We start from the raw sequence: 19,356 nt of genomic DNA, 5'->3' as shown, positions 1-19,356 counted from the left end.
ACCATTCCAACTGGGTGGATCTTTTACCATGGGCTGAATTTTCTTACAATAATAACGAGAGAGAATCTTCCTCCAAATCCCCATTTTTTGTAGTCTTCGGTCAGCATCCTCGGATCCCATTTCCTGTCTCCACCTCGGTGGACAATCTGGCTGCGGAATCTCTCGTTAGCGAATTTTCCTCCATTTGGGAGAATACCCGATCCGCACTTCTTTGGTCATCCGAGCGGATGAAAAAACGATCTAACAAAAAACGCCTGAATCCTCCACAATTCCGTCCTGGAGATAAAGTCTGGCTCTCGTCCAAGTATGTGCTCAAGATTCCTTCCTACAAGTTAGGGCCTCGGTTCATCGGCCCACTAGAAGTTATCAAACAAATCAACCCGGTGGCCTATAAATTGAAACTCCTGGCCAACTTGCGGATTCCTAACTCCTTCCATGTATCTCTATTCAAACCCGTGGTACTTAACTCTTTTTCCAAGTCTACAGGTACGCCTCCTGCTCCGGTTTCTGCTGAAAACGAGTTTGAGGTAGAGAACATTCTGACCACCAAAAGGGTAAGAGGAAAGACCTTTTTTCTAGTAGATTCGAAGGGGTTTTGTCCTTAGGAGAGAACGTGGGAGCCCCGGGAGAACATCCATGCCCCTCTCATCCTTGGTAAATTTCTATCTGGCCTAAAAAAAGGGGGGCCTAAAGGGGGGGGAACTGTAGCATCAGCGTCCCTGCCTCCTGCTAGGCAGGGACGCCGTTCCCCTCACCTCTCCGCTCCGTGCCCGGCGTCTTCCTCCCGCTCTGCTGGCAGGGCGCACTGCTTCCCGGCCACTGTGCTTAGGGTGCGTGCACGCGCGCGCTTCACCTCTCTTAAAGGGGCAGTGCGCGCCGTCATAAGGAGTCCCCGGCCAATGGCCGGAGGACCTCACCATATATAAGGCACCTCCTCCAAAATGGAGGTGCCCGAGCAATGTTGTTGCAAAGCCTTTCAACTCTGCTTCAGCCCTCAGGTCCCGTTACCAGATGCCTGCCAGTTTCCTGCCAGATCTCTGCTTGATACCTACCTGATTCCTGTCCATCTACTTGCATTCCTGCAGTCCGACAGTCTGCCTTCCAATCCCAGTCAGTCTGTCTATTGATCTGCCCGCCCGCTCATCTGGGAGCGCTCACCTGCTACCTGCCTGCTAGCCTACCTGGAGGCTCTGCTGTCACTTGCCGTGACCACCTGCCTGTCCAGAGACTCCTGCCCGCTCACCTGGGAGCGCTCACCTGCTACCTGCCTGCTAGTCTACCTGGAGGCTCTGCCGTCACTTGCCGTGACCACCTGCCTGTCCAGAGATTCCTGCCCGCTCATCTGGGAGCGCTCACCTGCTACCTGTCTGCTAGCCTACCTGGAGGCTCTGTCGTCACTTGCCGTGACCACCTGCCTGTCCAGAGACTCCTGCCCGCTCACCTGGGAGCGCTCACCTGCTACCTGCCTGCCTACCTGGAGGCTCTGCCGTCACTTGCCGTGACCACCTGCCTGTCCTGAGACTCTTGCCCGCTCACCTGGGAGCGCTTACCTGCTACCTGCCTGCCTGTCTAGAGACTCTAATCCTGCTGTCACTTGCTGTGACCACTTTCCTGTCTAGAGACTCTTACCCTGCTGTCACTTGCCGTGACCACCCGCCTGTCAAGAGACTATCCCCGTCAGTTGCCGTGACCTCCTGCCCTTCTACCCAGAGACTGTCCCCGTCAGTTGCCGTGACCTCCTGCCCTTCTACCCAGAGACTGCCCCTGTCACTTGCCGTAACTACTTGCCCACCTTCCCTGGGAGCCACCTGCTTCCTTACAAGGACTGCCCCTTTGTATAGTTGCTCAGAGGTTCCACCTCCCAGACCCGTTACAACCTGTAGGTCTTCCAGAGTCTGGAATTTTTTTAAAGACTCTGCTGATAACCCCAAAAAGACCATTTGTACCACCTGCCATGCCAGCATCAGCAGGGGTGACAAAACTACCAGCCTGACCACCACCAGCTTGATCAGGCACATGGCAGCAAAGCACTCGTCTTTGTAGGGCGAACCCCAGGGTCCACGACCATTGCCAGCGGCTGTCACCACTGCTTCTTCCGCTATTGTGCATGCAATAGAACCCCCTGTTGTGTGTGCAAGGCAATCCTCTGTCCACACTGTATGCAAAGATGCCCCCTCCTCTCAGTCTTCACTTGTTATGGCAGTTTCTCAAAAAACAGCATCAACATCAACGTCCATGTCCCACCGCAGCGTTCAATTGTCCATATTCCAGACCTTTGAATGAAAGCGGAAATTCGCAGCTAACGCCTAAATTCACACATTTCACGACTGCTTGCATTGGAAATGCTGCCTTTTAGGCTGCTGGAGACGGAATCCTTCCGCAACCTTATGGCTGTGGCCGTCCCTCAGTACTCGGTCCCGAGCCGACACTATTTTGCCTGGTGTGCCATCCTCGCACTGCACAAGCACATGTCCCAAAACATCTGCCGTGCCCTCAACTACGCAGTTAATGGGAGAGTCCACCTGGCGATGGACACGTGGACAAGTGCTTGTGGCCAGGGATGGTACATCTCCCTGATGGCACACTGGGTAGACATAGTGGAAGCCGGGAACCAGTCGGACCTTGGGACGGCACACATCCTCCCCACAACAAGGATTGCGGGTCCTTGCTGTTGCCCCCACAGTGTACAGCTCCTGTGCATCATCCTCCTCCTCCATCCTCATGATCAGCCTCCATCTCAGATATCACCACATCAGTTACAAGCTGGAAGCACTGCAGTACTGCCTCCGCCAAGCGGCAACAGGCTGTGCTGAAACTCATAAGCTTAGGTGAGAAACCTCACACTGCTTGTGAGTTGTGGACAGCTGTGAAAGAGCAGGCAGATCTGTGGCTGAGACAGCTGAACCTACATCCAGGCATGGTCGTGTGTGACAATGGCCGTAACCTGGTGGCGGCTCTGAGGCGAGGCGAGATCACACACGTACCATGCTTGGCTCATGTGCTTAACCTCGTGGTTCAGCGGTTTCTTAAATTATACCCCAAGTTTCCGGATCTGCTTGTCAAAGTACGCTGCCTGTCAGCTCATTTTCGCAAGTCGGCTACAGCTTCGCCGCCCTTGCTGTGTTGCAGCAGCGTTTGCAGCTTCCGTCACACCGACTGGTGTGTGATGTTCCCACACGTTGGAACTCTACCCTCCACATGTTGCAAAGGATTTGGAAGCAGAAGAGAGCAGTTGTGGAGTACCAGCTGCAACAAGGCCATCGATATTCAGGTCAGACTCCACACATAAGATCTCAGGAGTGGACCTGGATGTCTGACATATGCACCATCTTGACAAACTTTGAGGAGTCCAGCAAAATGGTGAGTGGCGATGATGCCATCATTAGCATCAGCATTCCACTTGTCTGTCTTTTGCAATGCTCCATGCAGAGAATTAAAGAGGAGGCATTGCAGCCAGAGTATGATGAGATGGATCAAGAAGCAGTAGCGGTCGATTACACACAGCCCAGCCTCATCTCATCCCAATGTGCATTGGGGGACAATGAGGAAGAGGAGAAAGAGGATGAGTAGGAGGAGGAAGAACAGGAGCTTGTATCATGCGCTGTAGATGGTAGTACCTGTACAACTGTCATACCGTCGGTTCAGCGCGGGTGGCCTGAGGACAGGGGGGAGGAGGAGGAGAAGGAGAGCATGGTCAGTCGTCATCTTGGTGAGGACACGGAAGTCTTGCCCGTTACCAGTCTGGCACGCATGGCTGACTTTATGTTACGCTTCCTTAACCGTGACCCTTGCGCTGTCAAAATGTTGGGTGACAGTCATTACTGGTTGGTGACACTTTTAGACCCCCGCTTCAAGGAGAACTTTCACTCTCTTATTCCTGAGGTGGAGAGGTCTACAAAAATGGGGCAGTACCAGAAGGCCCTTGCTGCAGAACTGTTAAAGAAATTCCCATCTGAACATGCTAGAGGCAGAGGTCACAGTTCGTTGCCCAACCAAGGCGTACTTGCAAGAGAGAGATGCAACTCCAATCCAGCAGAGGCAGGGGAACACTGTCAACGTTCTGGGACAATTTTCTCAGACCCTCCCTTCAGACAGACCCTGAGGCGTGGAGTAGTCTCACAAGTAGTGGAAAGTTTCCAAAGATGGTGAGGGAGTACCTTGCCGGCCGTACCAGCAACCTCCGTGATTCCTCTGTGCCGTTTAGTTATTGGATAATCAAGCTGGACACTTGGAATGAACTCGCTCTGTATGCCTTGGAGATCCTGGCCTGCCCTGCCACTAGCATGTTATCGGAGTGTGTTTTTACTGCCGCTGGGGAAATTATAACTGATAAGCGCACTCGCCTGTCAACTGACAATGCTGACAAGCTGACCCTTATCAAAATGAACAAGGGCTGTATTGAGCCAGATTTCTCATCACCACCAAATGACAGCAGAGTAACATAAAGTCAAATCCACTGTGTTATTTCAGGAGGTGTATTCACATGCACCGCTTCACACCCACACATGAGTATACGCTTCCTCATTTTGGCTGTTTTATGTTCTTCTCCTTATCCTCAGCCTCCACCACCACTACACCACAAGGGTGACCGTGGTCCATATTGTCAATATTGAAAGTTCCTCTGTCCTTATTTTTTCAGCTTTTGCTTGGAAGGCATAAGCAAAGAGTGTGGGAGACCCACTCCTCAATAATAGGAATAATAATTTTAAGATGCTGTACTGTATGGCTCTTGTAAGGGGCATTAAAACTGTTAAGCTACTGTGACCTCCACCACTTTTCCAAGGGGCATTAAAACTGTCTTGTTAAGCTCCTGTGACCTCCACCACTTTTCCCAGGGGCATTAAAACCATCTTGTTAAGCTACTGGGACCTCCACGTCTCTTCCGAGGGGCATTAAAACCATCTTGTTAAGCTACTGGGATATCCACGTCTTTTCTGAGGGGCATTAAAACCATTTTGTTAAGCTTCTGTGACCTCCACGTCTCTTTCGCAGGGCATTAAAACTGTTTTGTTTAGCTAAAGTGACCTCCACGTCTCTTCTGAGGGGCATTAAAACCGTCTTGTTAAGCTAATGTGACTTCCACGTCTCTTTCGAGGGGCATTAAAACCGTCTTGTTAAGCTACTGTGACCTCCACCACTTTTCCAAGGGGCATTAAAACCATCTTGTTAAGCTACTGGGACCTCCATTTCTCTTCCGAGGGGCATTAAAACGGTCTTGTTAAGCTCCGGTGACCTCCACGTCTCTTCTGACTGGCATTAAAACCATCTTGTTAAGCTACTGCGACCTCCACGTCTCTTCCGAGGGGCATTAAAATCATCTTGCTAAGCTACTGTGACCTCCACGTCTCTTTCGAGGGGCATTAAAACCATCTTGTTAAGCTACTGTGACCTCAACCACTTTTCCAAGGCGCATTAAAACCATCTTGTTAAGCTTCTGCGACCTCCACCAATATTTCAAGGGGCATTAAAACCTTCTTGTTTTGCTACTGGGACCTCCACGTCTTTTCCAAGGGGCATTAAAATCATCATTTTAAGCTACTGGGACCTCCACGCCTCTTCCGAGGGGCATTAAAACCGTCTTGTTAAGCTACTGTGACCTCCACGTCTCTTCTGAGGCGCATTAAAACTGGCTTGTTAAGCTACTAGGTCCTCCAAGTCTCTTCGGAGGGGCATTAAAACCGTCTTGTAAAGCTACTGTGACCTCCACGTCTCTACCGAGTGGCATTAAAATCGTCTTGTTAATCTACTGCGACCTCCACCACTTTTCCAAGGGGCATTAAAACCGTCTTGTTAAGTTACTGTGACCTCCACGTCTCTTCCAAGGGGCATTAAAACCGTCTTGTTAAGCTACTGTGACCTCCATGTCTCTTCCGAGGGGCATTAAAACCGTCTTGTTAAGCTTCTGTGACCTCCACGTCTCTTCCGAGGGGCATTAAACCATCTTGTTAAGCCACTGTGACCTCCAAGTCTCTTCCGAGGGGCATTAATACCGTCTTGTTAAGCTACTGTGACCTCCACCACTTTTCCAAGGGGCAATAAAATCATCTTGTTAAGCTACTGGGACCTCCACGTCTCTTCCCAGGGGCATTAAAACCATCTTGTTAAGCTACTGTGACCTCCACGTCTCTTTCGAGGGGCATTAAAACCATCTTGTTAAGCTACTGTGACCTCAACCACTTTTCCAAGGCGCATTAAAACCATCTTGTTAAGCTTCTGCGACCTCCACCAATATTTCAAGGGGCATTAAAACCTTCTTGTTTTGCTACTGGGACCTCCACGTCTTTTCCAAGGGGCATTAAAATCATCTTTTTAAGCTACTGGGACCTCCACGCCTCTTCCGAGGGGCATTAAAACCGTCTTGTTAAGCTACTGGGACCTCCACGTCTCTTCTGAGGCGCATTAAAACCATCTTGTTAAGCTACTGTGACCTTCACATCTCTTTCAAGGGGCATTAAACCGTATTGTTAAGTTTCTGTGACCTCCATGTCTCTTCCGAGGGGCATTAAACCCTCTTGTTAAGCTACTGTGACCTCCACGTCCCCTCCAAGGGGCATTAAAACCATCAAGTTAAGCTACTGTGACTTCCATGTCTCTTTCGAGGGACATTAAAACCATCTTTTTAAGCTACTGTGACCTCCACCACTTTTCTAAGGGGCATTAAAACCGTCTTGTTAAGCCACTGCAACCTCCACCACTTTTCCAAGGGGCATTAAAACCATCTTGTTAAGCTACTGCGACCTCCACCACTTTTCCAAGGGGCATTAAAATCGTCTTGTTAAGCTACTGTGACCTCCATGACTCTTCAAAGAGGCATGAAAAGTTTCTACTTAAACCACTCTGAACTCCACAGATCTTCCAAGGGGCATTGAAATGTTGTTTTTAATTACCTCTAACCGCCACGACTCTTCCAACGGGCATTGCTTTTCCTCCTAATTTTAGTCAGCTTTTGCTTTTCAATGCAAAGGCGAAAACTAAGGGAGATCCACTTCCCAATAATGGGTAGAAGGTTTTTAGTGCGCTGTAATCCACGTCTGTTTCAAGTTCCTCATGATTTTTGGAAAACCTTCCATTCACTGCTTAGGCCAACAGTGTACAGGAGATGCAGTTGCTGTTAATGGAAAAAACGGTTTAGTTAAGGCCCTCTGACCTCCATGTCATTTCCAAGGGGCATTGGAGTGCCTCCAAATTTTTGATAGGCATTGCACTCACTGTATGCCCTATAACTGTGTAGCCAAACCGCTCCTTTTGTTACAGAAACAAATCCAAATGTGGTTGACTGGCATGATATTAATGTGAATGGTCCCTGTTCCTCCTGCTCTTTCTCCTTTGCCACCACCTCATCCATCATTTAACACCTGAAGTTGTGTTTTAACAGGAGTCATAGAACTGGGATAGTAGCAATCCGGGGAGGAGGTAAGATATGCGCCAAAACGATGACCACCTCAGGCCTAGCCGCTACTACATACATGCACTTGCATTCCAAGAAAACAAAGCAGATGCTAACTTTTATCATCATCATGCTCCTCACCTTGGCACTCTCAACTCCCCAGATGGAGAAGCCAGGGCCCACCTGAGGAGTCTGGTTCTCTAGTGTGCTCGTCCAGTACTGCCCCAAAGCAGGCCAGGCTAAGAAAAGTGTGTGTGTGAAGGTGACAGAAGGAATAGGGGTGGCTGGGGACCATTTATGGACAACCGGTCGCCCCCTGGCGGCTTGGGACCGAGTGTGGACACCCGGCCGCCGGCAGCCAGGGACGGAGTATGGATACCAGGCCGCCAACGCAGCAATGACGTGGTGGCCGGATTCCGCCTCCACATGCCTAAAAGGCTCAATTTAAAGTGCAAGCAAGCAATTAGTATGGTATTGCAGCCTGGGGGTGGGTGGGTGGCAGGCTGCATACTTGCGCTTGCATTGCAAGGAATGGGAGAGATACAATTGAACACTGCCCTGGGACAAGGACTTGAACGGGAATAGTTGCAAGTCTGCAATGACAGGTGCAGGGTGGGAGGCATCTTCGCATGTACCATGAACAGGGGTTTGGCATGCACACACTACAGCGGAATAGGCTGTCCTTCCCACTAAATGCACTGGGGAGGGCACAGGTAATATTTTGGTATGCGCGCTTAATCTTATGTATAAGGCGCACTGGGACAAATAGGGGCGGCTGGGGACCGAGTATGTCGAAGCAGCCATAAGTAGTGGCCAGCTTCAGCCTCCTCCAAACTAAAAGGTCCCATTTCAAGTGCAAGCTAGCAGTATGGTTTTGCAGCCTGGGGGTGGGTGGGTAGCAGGCTGCACACTTACTCTTGCATTCCAAGAAAACAAAGCAGATGCTTACTTCTTTCATCATCATCATGCTCCTCACCTTGGCACTCTCAACTCCTCTGACAGAGAGGCCAGGGCCCACCGGAGGAGTCTCTGGTTGTCTGGTAGGCTCATCCAATGCTGTCCTAAAGCAGGCCAGGCAAAGAAGAGTGTGGGGAAGGTTCCCGGGACAAAAATTGGCGGCTGGAGACTGTGCATGGAGACCTCGCCGCCGACACAGCCATGAGGTAGTGGCCAGCTTCGGCCTCCTCCAAACTAAAAGACCCCATTTCAAGTGCAAGCTAGCAGTATGGTATAGCAGCTTGGGGGTGGGTGGGTGGCAGGCTGCACACTTACGCTTGCATTTTAAGAAAACAAAGCACATACTAACTTCTATCATCATCATCATGCTCCTCACCTTGGCACTCTCAACTCCCCTGATGGAGAAGCCCACTGGAGGAGTCTGGTTCTCTGGTGTGCTCGTCCAATTCTGCCCTAAAGCAGGCCAGGCTAAGAAAAGTGTGTGGGAAGGTGACAGGAGAAATAGGGGCAGCTGGGGACCAAGTATGGACACCCGGCTGCCCCCTGGCGGCTGTGGACCGAGTGTGGACACCCGGCCGCCGGGAAGCTGGGGACTGATTATGGATACCTCGCTGCCGAAGTGGCCATGAGGTAGTGGCCAGCTTCGACCTCCTCCAAACTAAAAGGCCCCATTTCAAGTGCAAGCTAGTAGTATGGCATTGCAGCCTGGGGGTGGGTGGGTGGCAGGCTGCACACTTACGCTTGTCTTCCAAGAAAACAAAGCAGATGCTAACTTCTATCATCATCATCATCATGCTCTTCACCTTGGCACTCTCAACTCCTCTGATGAAGAAGCCAATGCCCACCAGAGGAGTCTCTGGTTGTCTGGTGGGCTCATCCAATGCTGCCCTAAAGCAGGCCAGGCTAAGAAAAGTGTGGGGAAGGTTCCCGGGACAAATGGTGGCGGCTGGGGACTGAGTATGGAGACCTCACCGCTGATGCAGCCATGAGGTAGTGGCCATCTTCGGCCTCCTCCACACTAAAAGGCCCCATTTCAAGTGCAAGCTAGCAGTATAGTATTGCAGCCTGCGGGTGGTTGGCTGCATATTTGCGCTTGCATTGCAAGGAATGGGGGAGGAACAGTTGAACACTGCCCTGGGACAAGGACTTGCACGGGGATAGTTGAAAGTCTGCATCTTCTGATGCGGCAAGGATCACTTCTGATGGGCACACTTTTAGGCAGTGACCTGGGTGTCAGAGATGCTTCCAGGGGTCTTCCCCATGCTGATCCCATGTCTTTTCAACACTGATGCATGTGTCACACAGCACATGGCCAGATAAGGATGTAAAATGTTAAAATGACATTTCCCGGTGAATGCATTTGTCACGGTTGAAAGAAATACAAAAGTGCAAAAACGCATAAAAAATGCTACTTGTGAACATAGCCCAAGGTGTGGAGGAGTATTTTTTGGGGGGGTTAATTATTTTAGCTTATACACAAGTCTTTACCCTGGAAAGGAACTTCCTTAACATATTTCACAGGAAAGCAGTTTCAGTTTCGTTTTTGAACGTTTTATTGTGAGCCCTTAAAAGTGGCTTAATACCTCTGACCACGTTGTTGACAACAGTGACCTGAGGGTCAGAAATGCTTTCTGGGGCGATCCCCATGCTGTCCCCATGTCATTTGAGCACTGTCACTATCGTTTTGGGCACTTGTCAGGCTTTTAAAAGACTTCCGGGGGTGCCGCCGCAAAAATGCTCGGGTCTCCCATAGACTAACATTGGGCTCGTTGCTCGGGTCGAGCACCCGAGTATTACGGCGAGCTCGGCCCAAGCTTCGAGCACCTGAGCATTTTAGTTCTCGTTCTACACTAGTTACCACTCATCCCCCATCCTGGTATGCATGGTTTCTCTCATCCCCCAATCCCAGTATGCATGGTATTCCTCATCCCTCAATCCTGGTTTGCATGGTTCCCCTCACCCCTCAATCCTGGTATGCATGGCACCCCTCTTCCCCCAATCCTGGTATGCAATCCTGGGATTAGATTGCATTGGAATATCCGTAGATTAGAGGAGTACCTAAGGGTTAGCATTGTACCGCAGGGTCTGAGAGTTTCTATCTTCCCGTCATGGGAGCCTTCCCCTACATTCAAACAAACATGGGAGAATGGACTCTTATATTGTTGCAATATCATTATCAATATGTTGTTGGAACACGACAGAGCACTATTTATAGCTACTTAGGCTATGTGCCCACGTTGCGGAAATGAAGCAGAAAATTTCTGCTTCATTTCCGCATGTCCTCTCCCGGAAAAACGCATGCGGAATTCCGCACGCGTTTATTGCGCGTTTATCGCGCGCTTATCGTGCGTTTACCACATGCGGAATTGCCTTGCGTTTTTAATGCATTGCACAAGGCAATTCCGCTTGCGGAAACGCAAAATTAATGAACATGCTGCGGATTTTTGAACGCAGCATAAACGCTGTGGAAAAATCCGCAGCGTTGGCATAGAACTTGCGGAATCCCCTTGGGGACCATGGGGAGCGGATTACCTAGCGTTTAACAAGCGTTTAAGCTGCGGAAATTCCGCAGCGTAAACGCTTGAAAAACGCTACGTGGGCACGCAGCCTAAGACATTTATCAAGGAGCTAGAAGCTAAACTCTTGGGTTTCAACAGTGAACAAGTTACCACCTTTAAATCTAAGCTTAAAGAAATCCTGGACAAATATGAACAGGAGGTGATCCATAAAAAACTGACTTTGACAAGCAGGCAGTCCTTAAGTGGAGACATCATGGTAATAGACGCATGGCCAGGGGATCTAGATCTATGCCTACCTCTTCACACAATGAGCCGCTGTCTGCTCTCCCCCGTTCTAGTGAAGGTTTTTTATCCTCAGGCGACTCAGATGCTGCACTAGATGTGGGCACAAACCTAGGACAGCGACCCGTGCGAATAACCAGAAACAAGGGTCACACATCTTCGTTCTTGTGCCAACAGAATTGGAATTTCAAACACAGCTGAATGATCAACGCTCCTCCTCCCTTATTTAGGATGATACTATTATTGACACCCACTATGAGAACATTGAACAGGAAAATACTCCAACTCTACAGGTTGTCAACCTGTCTAGCTATACTTAGTCTACATGTGAAATTTCATTATTGGAAAGGGAACTTACCTTTTCAACCACACAAGGGCTTGACAAATTTTCTCTTACTAAAGACTTGTATCTATTCTGTAGAAAATGGATCCTTCAAGTGATCCACAGAAAACCTGATATCACCCTGAACTTACCGGAAGACGAGGATCAGACCTTCAGAAATCTATTGGACCAACTTAATGAAAATGAATCAACAACAGGTAGGATGTTTCCACAAAAGGCTAAATCTGCGGTTAGTCGATCTTTTGCCTAAGAACCTGCTGTAAAAATCTTTTTTAACCTGGTTAGGAGGGATATTATGAAAATGTCAGCACATACAGTACAGACCAAAAGTTTGGACACACCTTCTCATTTAAAGATTTTTCTGTATTTTCATGACTATGAAAATCGTACAGTCACACTGAAGCATCAAAACTATGAAATAACACATATGGAATTATATATTTAACAAAAAAGTGTGAAACAACTGAAAATATGTCTTATATTAAAGGTTCTTCAAAGTAGCTACCTTTTGCTTTGATGACTGCTTTGCACGCTCTTGGCATTCTCTTGATGAGCTTCAAGAGATATTCACCAGAAATGGATTTCACTTCACAGGTGTGCCCTGTCAGGTTTAATAAGTGTGAATTCTTGCCTTATAAATGGGGTTGGGAGAATCAGTTGTGTTGTGTAGAAGTCAGGTGGATACACAGCTGATAGTCCTGCTGAATAGACTGTTAGAATTTGTATTATGGCAAGAAAAAAGCAGCTAAGTAAAGAAAAACGAGTGGCTATCATTACTTTATGAAATAAAGGTCAGTCAGTGTGAAAAATTGGGAAAACTTTGAAAGTGTCCCCAAGTGCAGTTGCAAAAACCATCATGCGCTACAAAGAAACTGGCTCACATGAGGCCCGCCCCAGAAAAGGAAGACCAAGAGTCACCTCTGCTTCTGAGGATAAGTTTATCTGAGTCACCAGCCTCAGAAATCACAGGTTAACAGCAGCTCAGATTAGAGACCAGGTCAATGCCACACAGAGTTCTAGCAGCAGACACATCTCTACAACAACTGTTAAGAGGAGACTTTGTGCAGAAGGCCTTCATGGTAAAATAGCTGCTAGGAAACCACTGCTAAGGACAGGCAACAAGCAGATGAGACTTGTTTAGGTTAAAGAATACAAGGAATGGACATTAGACCAGTGAAAATCTGTGCTTTGATCTGATGAGTCGAAATTTGAGATCTTTGGTTCCAACCACCCTGTCTTTGTGTGATGCAGAAAAGGTGAATGGATGGACTCTGCATGCCTGGTTCCCACCGTGAAGCATGGAGGAGGAGGTGTGATGGTGTTGGGGTGGTTTGCTGGTGATACTGTTGGGGATTTATTCAAAATTGAAGGCATACTGAACCAGCATGGCTACCACAGCATCTTGCAGCGGCATGCTATTCCATCCGGGTTGCGTTTAGTTAGACCATTACTTATTTTTCAACAGGACAATGACCCCAAACACATCTCCAGGCTGTATAAGGGCTATTTGACCAAGAAGGAGAGTGATGGGGTGCTACGCCAGATGACCTGGCCTCCACAGTCACCAGACCTGAACCCAATCGAGATGGTTTGGGGTGTGCTGGACCGCAGAGTGAAGGCAAAAGGGCCAACAAGTGCTAAGCATCTCTGGGAACTCCTTCAAGATTTTTGTAAGACCATTTCCGGTGACTACCTCTTGAAGCTCATCAAGACTAGTGTTGAGCCACCCCTGTAGTGTTCGAGTTCGTTTCAGTTCGTTGAACACCCATATGTTCGCCGAACTGTTCGTCGAACTGTTCGTCGAACACCTTCGAACACCAATAAAACCAATGGCAGGCAAACAAAAACACATAGAAACACATAGAAAACACCTTCAAAGGTGTCCAAAAGCTGAAAAACTGCTCAAAAGAAACAACTAACACATGGAAAAGTGACAAGTACATATAGTCATGCGAAAAGAAAAGAGGTGGAGAAGTAAAAGGAGGGGGAGACACAGATATAGGCATGTCATGCCCTTCTAAAACCAAAAAACTGCGAAGCCAACAAGGCCAGTCCATTCCTGCCCGTGCTACCTCCGTGTCGCCGGGTTTGTGCCAGAGCCACGGTGGACCATGACGGCCAGCCCCCGTCTCCGAATACTGGTGCCTGTCTGCCGGTGGGTGGAGCGAGCCCCCCTGCGGTGGAGGCAGGTCTAATCTTTTTAATTTAAATTGTCTCTCTAATTTGAATGAGTACATTTTAAATCCTTTTACAAGGATCTATTGGAGGGCAAGTCTCATGCCAGCAGCCGCATAATTCCTGCTCCAGCAGCGTCCACTAAAGCTGCTGCAGTTAAAAAGCTTTTATAAGGATCGAGCTTGGCGGTCCACCACAAGGCGTCCTACCGCCATTCCCAGCCCCTGTGCCTTGGGGTGCCTCCCGATGCTCTTCACTGAGTGTCCCGGGGTCCCGAAGCATTTCCTTTGAAAAAATTAAGTGTCCAAACTTCAGGTGATGTAGCTTGCTTAAAAACTGGGATAATCCGCTGACTAGCAGACACTGCTACTAGGCACAAAGTATTTCCTGGGCTAGATGCAGTTAAAAATTTGTAATTAGATACTCTCGTTGGATGCTGAGAAAGCATTCCATAGAGTCTCCTGGCACGCCATATATTATTCTCTTAAAAAGCTTGGGGTAGGGGTCTAGGGGACCCTTTTATAGCCCAAATCACGGCCCTGTATCGCAATACGTCACCTAGGCTGAAGATAAATGAAACATTTTCATCACCTTTCATAATCATCAATAGGCCAAGGCAAGGATGTCCTCTGTCCCCTCTCTTATACATCCTAGTAACGGAGCACCTGCTCTCCTCAATTCGCCATAGCCCCAATATTAGGTGGATTGAGGTGGGAGGCACTGAGTACAAGTGCTCTGCATTTGCTGATGATGTCCTAGTATATATCACTCAATCACATATATCCATCCCTGCTGTTATGACTGAAATAGATCACTTTGTTACATGGTCAAATTTTAAAATCAATGCAGCAAAGTCTGAGGCCCTCGATGTCTCCCTCCCCAAATCCATACAGGATTAAATCCAGTCCAACTTTCCCTTTGCCTGGCCCTCACAGGGTATCAAATACTTAGGCATTCATATTCAATGAGACCTCTCCCATCTATGTTATCTTAATTTTTGGCCGTTTATTGAACAACTCCATACAGACCACGGTTGGCAAGTTAGAACTGTAGGATTCACTACGTGAACCACTGGTGTTTTGTGGAAAAGCACATGTACACTGTGTTCCAAATTATTATGCAAAAGGTGTTTAGGAGTGATAAGGGAAGAATTTGTTTGTTTGTCAGTTAAACTCATTGATGGTGATGTGTGTCAGGGCTCTTTATATCACTGTAAGCAATTGCAGACACCTGTGCTAATTAGTTTGGCAGGTGTGTCCAATGAAAGGCAAGACTACTTAAGAAGGCTCTCTCACATTATTAAGCAGCCTACATTTTCTGCCAAAATGGGAAAGAAAAAGGATGTGTCGGCTGCTGAGAAGCAACAAATTGTGGAGTGTTTAGGTCAAGGCATGACTACAATCAACATTGTGCGATGATCAGGATGAAGTGTCTTGGCAATCAAGAAGTATGTAGCTGATTCACAGTACACACGTGTGCGTGCTGATAAGGGCAAATTGAGGACTCTTTCCTACAGGCAATTACGTCAGGTTGAAAGAGCAGCGGCAAAAAAGCCTTGTCATAGCAGCAGACAAGTTTTTGAAGCTGCTGGTGCCTCCAACATCCCCCGAACAACAAGATGCAGGGTCCTTCAGAGGTTTGCAGCTGTGCGTAAGCCATCCTGTCGACCTCCTCTATCCACTGTACACAAGCAGAAACAGCTCCAGTGGGCCAAAAAATACATGAAAACTGACTTCAAAACTGTTTTGTTCACCGATGAGTGCCGTGCAACTCTCGATGGTCCAGATGGATGGAGTGGAGGATGGCTGGTTGATGGACACCCCATGCAAACAGGGCTAAGGCGCCAACAAGGAGGAGGTGGAGTAATATTTTGGGCTGGAATCATGGGGAGAGATATTGTTGGCCCCTTTAGGATCCCTGAAGGGGTAAAGATGAACTCTATAATGTATGTGGAGTTTCTCAAACAGCACTTCCTGCCATGGTTCAAGAAGAAGAACCGTGTATTCCACAGCAAGATCATTTTAATGCATGAAAATTCACCGTCTCATGCTGCACATAACACATCTGCATCTCTGGCTAATATGGGCATAAAAGGGGACAAACTTATGGTGTAACCCCCATGCTACCCTGACCTCAACCCCATTGAGAACCTGTGGAACAACATCAAAGGGAAGGTCTATGATGGCGGGAGGCAGTTTACATCTAAGCGACAGTTCTGGGAGGGTATTCTGTCCTCATACAAAACAATTGAACCAGAAACCATCCAAAACCTGAAAAATTCAATGGACGAGACAGTTCAGAAGCTCCTTTCGAACAAGGGGTCCTATGTGCAAATGTAACATCACCTAGAATAAAGTTTTGAGTTGAAAACTGTTTGATTTCAGTTTCTAATAACCTGCTAATGCTTATAGTTTCAAAAATGAAAATTTTTTTGTTCTTTATTAAAATGAAAAGGTTGATCGAAGAGTGTGGGGGATCTAAGAGTGTGGCAACCCAGTAGTCAGGATTACTTTGAATTCTGACAATCTGAGGGTCATGTTGCAGGTAGTGCAGCAAGAAGGCACTCATGTGTCTTGCGCATCTAGGAGCCCCAAAATTATTTTCCAGGCTAGATGCAGCTAAAAATTATTATTAATTTGAAAGTTGGTGGAGCTCAGTATACATGGCCTAATAGAATCAGTACTGCAAACTGCTACAAGGCCCAAATAATTTTACAGCCAAGAAACAGATAAACATGATTAGTAATTTTAAATCTGGTGGAGTTTAGTATAGATGGCGTAATAGAATCAGTACTGCACACTGCTACAAGGCCCAAATTATTTTGTAGCCAAGATACAGATAAACATAATTAGTAATTTTACATCTGGTAGAGTTTAGTATAGATGGCCTAATAGAATCAGTACTGAACACTGCTACAAGGCCCAAATTATTTTCCAGCCAAGATACAGATAAACATGATTAGTAATTTGAAAGCTTAAAATGGTTGGTGAGGTGATTTTAACAAATCATCAAGCTTTTACTCTCCCCAGGATGACACAGGGATAGAAAAGTCGTTTCGGATCCATGATTTGTTCATCTTTATGAACGTGAGTCAGTCTACATTATCAGTGGAGAGCTGCGTGCGCTTATCTGTCAGCACACCACCAGCAGTGCTAAACACACGTTCAGACAGAACGCTGGCTGCGGGGCATGACAAGATCTCCAAGGCGTAAGTGGTGAGCTCCGGCCATTTATCCAGATTGGAAGCCCAAAAAGAGCAAGGGTCCAGTGACACAGTCATGGCTTCAATGTTTACTTGGAGATACTCCTGTACCATCATCTCTAGGCATTGACTATGTGTCAGACTTCTTGTCTCCTGTGGCCTTGCAAAGGATGGGCTAAAAAAGTGGTGAAATGATTCCGCAAAATTGATGTTAGTTGGAACTGTGAGATTCACTACGTGCACCACTGGTGTTTTGTGGAGAAGCACATGTAAGATTCTGCAACAGTCTCTGCTGATACTCCTGCATGCGTGCATCTCTTTCTATGGCAGGAATAATTTCTGCAAATTTACTTTTGTACCTGGGATCTAACAGTGTGGGAACACAGTAGTCAGGATTATTTCGAATTCTTACAATTCGAGGGTCATGTTGCAGGTAGTGCAGCAAGAAGGCACTCATGTGTCTTGCGCATCCAGGAGCACCAAGTCCCTGTTGTGTTGGTGGCGAGGTAACAATCATGGTTCCTTCCTCTGCCCTCTCCCCCCAACCTCGCACAACAGAAATGTGATCAAGGTCTCCCTCATCTGATAAGTCTTCCACAAGTTCATCCTCCACTTCTTCCTGGGCTGCTGCACCTTCCTCACTAGATTGGCAGCTACCATGTGCCCTGGTAAAACCATCTCCCCCACCCTCACATGCCTGCCGCCTTGGTGCTGCCGACCATCTGGACCTTGCTGATGTTAGCCCTTCCGCATACAACTCCTCCTCCTCTACTTCCTCCACCTCCTCTTGTGCCACCACCTGACTCCGAATTCTGTTTAACATGTGCTCCAGCATGTAAATCACCGGAAAAGTCATGCTGATAATGGCATCGTCAGCACTAAACATCTTCGTCGCCATTTCAAAACTGTGCAGAAGGGTTCATAGGTCCCTGATCTGAGACCACTCCTCCTGCGTGATTTGCCCCACCTCTGGATCTCGTTGGCCCAGGCTATACGTCAGAACATATTGCACCAGGGCTTGTTGGTGCTGCCACAGTCGCTGCAACATGTGCAGAGTTGAATTCCACCGGGTAGGCACATTGCAATTTAGCCGGTGAACTGGCATGCCCAACGACATCTGCGGGATGCCAACGGCGTAAGTGCGCACACAGCAACCATGCCCTCTGCAGAAGGCCATATAGTCCGGGATAGTGGGCTAAAAATTGCTGGACAACCAGGTTCAACACGTGAGCCATACAAGGCACGTGTGTGACATTGCCCCGGCGAAAGGCCGCACCCATGTTTTCAGCATTGTCGCACACGGCCTTCCCTGGTTTCAGGTCCAGTGGAGACAACCATTCATGAAACTGGTTCTCCAGAGCTGACCACAACTCCTCAGCTGTATGACTCACATTTCCCAGACATTTCAAAGTAAAAACTGCCTGATGACGTTGAGCCTTGCTGCCAGCATAGTAAGAGGTATGCAGGATCCCTTCTGTACAGTTAGAAAACTTGTGGCATGACCAGACAGACTTTGGGTGCAGGTGGAGGACCGAGAAGAGGTTGAGGAGGCAGAAGCAGTGCAGGAACTTCGAGATAAAGAGGATTGACGCACAACTCGTGGGGATGGCAAAACTTGGACAGCAGCCCTTTGTCCTGCTGTTACCATAGTTACCCATTGCACAGTCAGCGACATGTTACGCCCTTGTCCATGCCTACTCGTCCAAGTGTCTGTGGTGAAGTGCACCCTGTCTCACACAGAGTTTCTCAAAGAAGCGGTGATGTTGTGTGCGACATGCTGGTGGAGCGCAGGCACACCTTTCTTTGAGAAGTAGTGCCGACTGGGCATCTGGTACTGGGGCACTGCAACGGACATAAGGTCTCAAAAATCCTCTGTGTCCACCAGGCGGAAAGGCAGCAATTCTGTAGCCAAGAGCTTGCAGATGGTGAAATTCAACCTCTTAGCTTTCTCATGGCTAGGAGGAAATGGTCTTTTACTTGTCCACATCTGATGGACCGAGGGCTGGCTGTTGTGCTTAGACGGGGTTGAGAAGGGTGTCCCCGGCAAACTGCCGGTCTGTGAGGAAGATGCAGGCAGGCATGTTAGGTTCCCTTGATCCAAAGGTGGTGCTATCGATGTCGAACAGCGCTGAACACCAGCTGGTGTTTCCACCCCCAAAGAAAATGATGACCTGCGAATCACGCTGGCTGTTGCGGGTAAAGAGGTGGCAGGTCTTCGTCCCAAAACAGGTGTGACTGCTGTCCCCCCAGTCACAGAGGATGAAGAGGCCGCGGATTCACAAGATGTGGCAGACAGTGGTTGGCCCGGCTGGCTAGGCCGCATTGTAGCACAGTGAACTTCCCACTGCAGCTTATGCTTCATATCCATGTGCCGGTACATGCATGAAGTACTCAAACTATGTATTTTTTGGCCTCTACTTAGCTTCTCCTGACAAATGTTACAGATAACATGAGTTGGGTCATCATTATCGATCTTAAATAATGCCCAGGT

Source organism: Phyllobates terribilis, unplaced genomic scaffold (genome assembly GCF_046119375.1).
Source record: "Phyllobates terribilis strain yellow unplaced genomic scaffold, ASM4611937v1 Scaffold_1__5_contigs__length_1240528914, whole genome shotgun sequence".
Classification (NCBI taxonomy): Eukaryota; Metazoa; Chordata; class Amphibia; order Anura; family Dendrobatidae; genus Phyllobates; species Phyllobates terribilis.
This window is presented reverse-complemented; position numbering follows the sequence as displayed.